The sequence below is a fragment of the Myxine glutinosa genome, chromosome 5, assembly GCF_964187855.1.
Source record: "Myxine glutinosa chromosome 5, kmMyxGlut1.1, whole genome shotgun sequence".
In the NCBI taxonomy this organism is placed as follows: domain Eukaryota; kingdom Metazoa; phylum Chordata; class Myxini; order Myxiniformes; family Myxinidae; genus Myxine; species Myxine glutinosa.
Window position 1 is genome coordinate 42,108,761 of NC_136265.1, and position 6,130 is coordinate 42,114,890.

Here is a 6,130-nt window from a genome sequence, read left to right on the forward strand (position 1 = left end):
GGACAGCCGCTCGTCGAGCCTGTGCTCTTGAGGTGCGTTGCGAATGTTATCTTGAAAAACAATTTGCTGTGACCGCAGATGCCACACAGAATGTATGCGTTCTTCACTTGCTATGGTAAAATGAGACAATCATGTTTCAATATCATTATGTTAGGGGTTGCATGAGGTAGTAGATAGAGCTTTTAACTGCAGAGTGTCGCAAACCAGCCAAATGTATTGTGGTAGACGTCGTCTCTGGATAAGTCCAAGGGGATGGAATGTTTTAAAGAACCACAATAGTCAGTAACCCAGAACTTCCAGTGGTATCCTATGCCCATTGTTGTGTTACCTTTCAAAGAAGACCGGAAACAAGCGAGTACCATGCCAGCAATCACGCAGCAGATCTTAATTAGTTGGCTGAGCGGGACCAATTGTTGCATACCCACTTCTAGTGATCGAGCCCAATTAAATTTGTCCAATCACCCACAGCTACCCTACATCACCATCAAAATAGCCAGAATAAATCGGGACACGACATGGTTTCAAGCATGTTTTATAACAAGATGCGTATTTACAAAACAGATTTCACAAGCAAGTATATACAGGAAAATTCACAAACACACATCCATTCCCCTTATCCCCTAATGACCTACGCCCTCGGATCTTTGTCAGTCACTTATCGACTTTACATTAACATGGCGCCAAACATGCATCCAGTGGGGAAATAAAGAACAGTGGGAGTAAGGTGAAGGGAGAGAAGAGAAAGAAGAAGATGGGGTTGTGTGCCGTGCCCCTGCACGCCTTGCACTAGCAGGGTTGAGCTAGCGCAGCCCAATGGTTCTGTCTCAGATGGTCTCGTTCCCGGAACCCTCGCGCTCCGCTCTGGATCCCTCCTCCATGCCACCAATGCGCCACCGTATCTATGCTCTCAGCGATGGACCGTCCGCGGCACAAACTCGATGCTGGTGTTTGACGGGAAATTCTGGAGGTGGGCAAGGTGAAGTGCGGCTTGTGATGCAACCAAACAGCACGAGTGTAACGACTGGGACTCAATGTGAAGGTGCACAAGGGCGAGAGGTTTAGGATGTGTATGTGTGAATGATAAAGAAAGGTGCGAGAATGAAAGGAAAGGTGAATAAAAGAATGAAAGGTGGTAAAGGAGAAGAGCAAGAACGAGAAAGCAAGTGAAAGGGAAGATAGAGAGAAAACCCATGAAGAAGCCGCAATAATTTATCAGACTCGATAAACTCTTCAAGACAGTCTGTGTGTGAAAAGAAGCTCTTATGCACCCGGGCGTCCTACCTTTTATGGGATTTTCCTCGCTCAGGCCCTCAGCATGTCGATGGGAGGAGACGTGGTGGCAGGGGGCCTCCCTTCTCACCTGATTGGCATGTCAAAGCCCTGACCTCCAGTGGCATCTTGGGATTGATCCCAATTTTTGGTGCACTGTCCGGCTTAATTATGATGGATGGAGCCATCCTAATTATGATTGGAGGCCGATGGTCTAAACCCGGTGCTCACCAAACTGGTTAGAGGCTGTTTCTACGCTTATGAGGAAGGTTGGAAGCAGATGGCACGACCTCAGTGCTGTTTACAGAAGAGAAATTGTTTGTGTGCTGTCAGATTCGAGAAATGGCTGTGGCAAAAAAAAATGTAGAATAGAACAACAACACATATGGGACTTCCAACGGCGCACTCGCAACACATATCTACTTACATGAATACAGTATGGTACATTTAAAAGCTAAACAGAATACTATGACATAACTAGGTCCATTCTATGTGGGGATGTTTGTCTCTCCCTGTGGTCCAAAACCACAACAGTATATGTAGATTGTGTTAGTGCTGAGAATGAGCGATCTCGTAAAGTTGATCTGCATGCAGATTGCAGACTCGTACACTCACACGTGCACACAGACACTCACTCATTGATACAGAACAATTACAATAGCTTCTCCCATACATTGGTGAAGGGACGAGCCGAAACACACGCAAAGCTACATAAAGGTCTATCTCTGGAGGAAATAGGCCTAAATGTATTTTTTGGTCATTACTTGCTTTTTCCTCGTGTAGCATCTGTAATACATGTTTTGCTCTCACTTACCATACATCTCACTTACCATACCATACATCTTACCATACTTACCATACTTACCATACGTACGAAGGACAGGAACAGTGATGAGTTTGAGGTAAAGGTGGGAGTGCATCAGGGGTCGGTACTAAGTCCACTACTATTTGTAGCTGTGATGGAGGTGCTGGCTCGGAACGTAAAGGAGGGTTTGCCGTGGGAGTTGTTGTATGCAGATGATCTGGTGTTGATTGCAGAAAGTATGGATGGACTGAAGGAGAAGATGAACAAGTGGAAGGAATGTATGGAGACAAAAGGTCTGAAGGTGAATATCGGAAAGACGAAGGTGATGGCAAGTGGTAAAGCATATGGTGAGGTGGAAAGAACTGGGAAGTGGCCATGTGCTATGTGCAGGAAGGGTGTCAGAGTGAACTCCATTCAATGTACAATGTGCGCTGAGTGGGTTCATCAAAAATGTAGTGGTTTGAGAGGGTCATTAACCAGTGTGGCAGCAACATTCAAGTGTAAGGTGTGCACAGAGGGAGCTGCAGATGGAGGAAATGTTGAGTTGGATCTTGGAGACGGCGTGAAGCTGGAAGGTGTGAAAACATTTTGTTACCTAGGAGATGTGCTGAATGGAGAAGGTGGATCAGACTCGGCAACGGTTGCTCGAGTGAGATGTGCATGGAAGAAGTTTCGGGAACTGAGTGGCGTGCTGACGAGGAGGGGAGTGTCATTGAAGCTGAAGGGAAAGGTGTATGCTGCATGTGTGAGAAGTGTTATGATTTATGGGAGCGAGACATGGGTAATGAACGTAGAGCAGCAACGAAGGCTGGAAAGGGTGGAAATGCGAATGGTTCAGTGGATGTGTGGAGTATCATTGAGAGAAAGGAAGACAAATGATGAATTGCGAAAGATGATGGGAATAGAGCCTGTGATTGATGCTGTAAAGAGAAACAGGTTGAGATGGTTTGGTCATGTGTTGAGGAAGGATGAAAGTGACTGGTTGAGAAGAGTGATGGAAATGTATGTAGAAGGAAGTAGAGGATGGGGAAGACCGAGAAAGACTTGGCTAAAGATGGTCGAAGAAGAAATGCGGGCAAGGGGGTTAACAAGGGGAGATGCAGAAAATAGGGCAAAATGGAGAAGATTGTCATGGGGACCGCAAGGCTAACCCCCGCGCTAGCAGGGGAAATGGCCTTAAAATGCCTGTTGTTGTTGTTACCATACATAAAATTGTTCAGAATCTGAATTCAGGTTTAAAAAAAAAAACATGATAATGTACTGTACTCCTATGCCAGCTTTTTGTGCCCTTTTTATTTGTGTGTGGAGGGCTTACATGTACAAAGAATCTCACTTTTGTCCTTTGCCTTTCTAAGCAATGGAATGACCCACGACTCTCTTGGAATCAAGGGGTGTTTGGTCTTGACGGGATTGCTCTGCCTGTCTCTGACCTGTGGATTCCAGACCTCCTCATAACTGAGAAGTACGTGTGTGTTTTCTGTATGAACAGAATGTTTGCCAGGTACAAATTATGTGAACGCAACCAGTACGGTCGCTACAATTGCTGCTCATTGGACCGTGTTTCTCTGCTGTAGTAGTACCTTTAAGATTGTTGTGGGCACTTAAACGGTTATGGTGATTTACAATTTGTCCAACACATTTGATAACAACAAAATGAATACTTTGACAACTTCAACAAAGAAAACCAAAATTTTCACTTTTATCTTATCTTGTGTTCTTATATCCTTTATCTTTCACTATAATAAATAGGGGTTGTGTAGCTGTCACCATGTCGCCTTTATTCACTCATCGATTGGTCGCAGCACTGACGAATTGTGTCTTATTGCGTCTGTCAGCGTGAGCAAGCGACGGTCCATCTAGGTGGGCGGCATCTTTATCACGCGCTTTATTCGCATCATGACTCATTGTATTCTTCTCAATTCTTCCATCTTCGACAGCAGTGATTAGAATATTGGTGATTACTCTATTGATCGTGGTGCTGTCCTTTTTCGCCAGCCAGCAACGGTCCCTCGAGGACGAGATGGTTCTGCATCTTTATCACACGCTTCCCACACCTCATGCCTCGTCATATTCATCTCGATTATTCCATCGTTGCCAGCGGTGATTACAATATTGATTACAAATCATCTTCCTTTATGTGATGTTTGAGATGAAATAGGATTTCATCGTTTATCGTGCTGCTAAATAAATCCACCCCTGAATGAAATAGGCCTAAATATATTTTTTGGCGTATTTCCTCCAGGGGATGCTTTGGGTCTGGGAATTTGGCAGTTCAAACAGTGGCAGAGTCATAACAAAGACTTTTTTTTATACAAGGGCAAGCCACATGAAAGAGTAAGCACACTGAACTAATCAGGATGTAACAGGACAAAATTAACAGGAGAGAGAGGGGGACACCAACAGCACAGTTGAAGTACAAGATAGAGGGATACTTGAACAAAGAACCGGCTTCAGCGAGGAAGATTCCAATGATCTTGAAGGCCTTGGTTTTCACGGCTTCAAGATAAGCAAGGTGTGAGGCAGTGGCACCAGCCCAGACTTTAAAAATGGTGCATGCGTCTTCCTTGCTTGATGCTCAGCATTTGAAAAGGATGGACCACAAACAACCATATGTTCGTTGTCAACCATTGATTGTGCAGGCTTGGTGGGCCAAATGGCCTCCTTATGTGTTTAAGTTCCTTGTTAGGGAACTTGTATTATTATTATTATCATTATTATTACTATTATTATAACAGACAGCCAAAGTGAAGCGGCCCAGTTGAAGACACTTATCGAAGCACACACAGGTATACAACACCACCTGATGCCCCATGATGGATTTAGTTACGACGTAAAATAACGCTAACTTTAAGCACATAAAACTCAGTACAGCACCTCCTGATGGTGAAGGTATGGTGTACTTTAAGGTGCTTTGAAAACAAGTTAAAAGAAGCATCAGGAAGGTATGTGATTGTGCTGCCACGTGTGTTTTCTCGTATGTGAAGTCAGGGCTTTATTGTGTACAGAGGTAGTGGGACTATTCATAATCCATAGAGCTTGTGTTTTGCTCTACACAACTAGAGAGTTGAAGTCTGATCTATACACAAGTGCTTCTCAACCTTTTTTTTATTTATTAACTGCACATTTTTCGAGTCTGCTCAATCCTCACGGCACCAAACCAAATCTTACCATGACAATGTGTATTATACTCGCATTTTCATCACCGGCTAATCATTGGAAGGAAGAGTAAATAAAATCACCTTTTTTCACCGACAGTGTACACACCCCTACCAATAATACACATTTAGATCAATTATGAATTAACGTAGAATTTTTTTTTTCCAAATGAACTTTTTTATTCATAACTGAAGAGATCAAACTAAACACTGTTATAGTTGAAACACTCACACTCTCACTACATCTCTCCAAAAAGACCATCTGGAAAGCCCTCCCATCACTTTCTCAACAATCCTCTCGAATAAGTTCTGTCACTCAAGCTTTTGGGTCTCAATATCTGCCATGATCTTTTTTTTCTTCTTTTTTTTTCTTCTTTTTTTTTTTTGTATACAAGATCGAGGCTCGTGAAAGAGCTAACATTAATCACACAAAAAGACAAACCGACACACAAAACACAAAAAACAAGGGGAGCGGCAGACAAGATGGGGAGAGAGGGGGAAGGACACAAAAGAGAGGGGGAAGAGGGGGAAGGACACAAACACAACATTTGAGAGCAGGGACATCGGGAGGACTTGGGGGGAGGTGGGAGAGGATTAAAACATATGAACACTGCAAGGACTCTGGGGTGAATTACCGGGGGTAGAAAAGATCAAGGTTTTCGATGGGGGAAGATAAGAGATGGTGGTGAACAGCTGTTTTAAAGACCTGGAGGGAGGAGTGGGATTGAAGGGAGTGGGGGAGTTTGTTCCAGAGGCGGGAGAAAAGGGAAATGAAAGAGTGAAGGTGAGCAGAGAGCCTAGACTTTGGCAGTTTAACCATAACAGGGTTGCAGGCAGATCTTGTGCGACCTGAAGGAATATTGGGGGGCCAGAGCACAGAGAGAGCTGGGGGAGCAAGGCT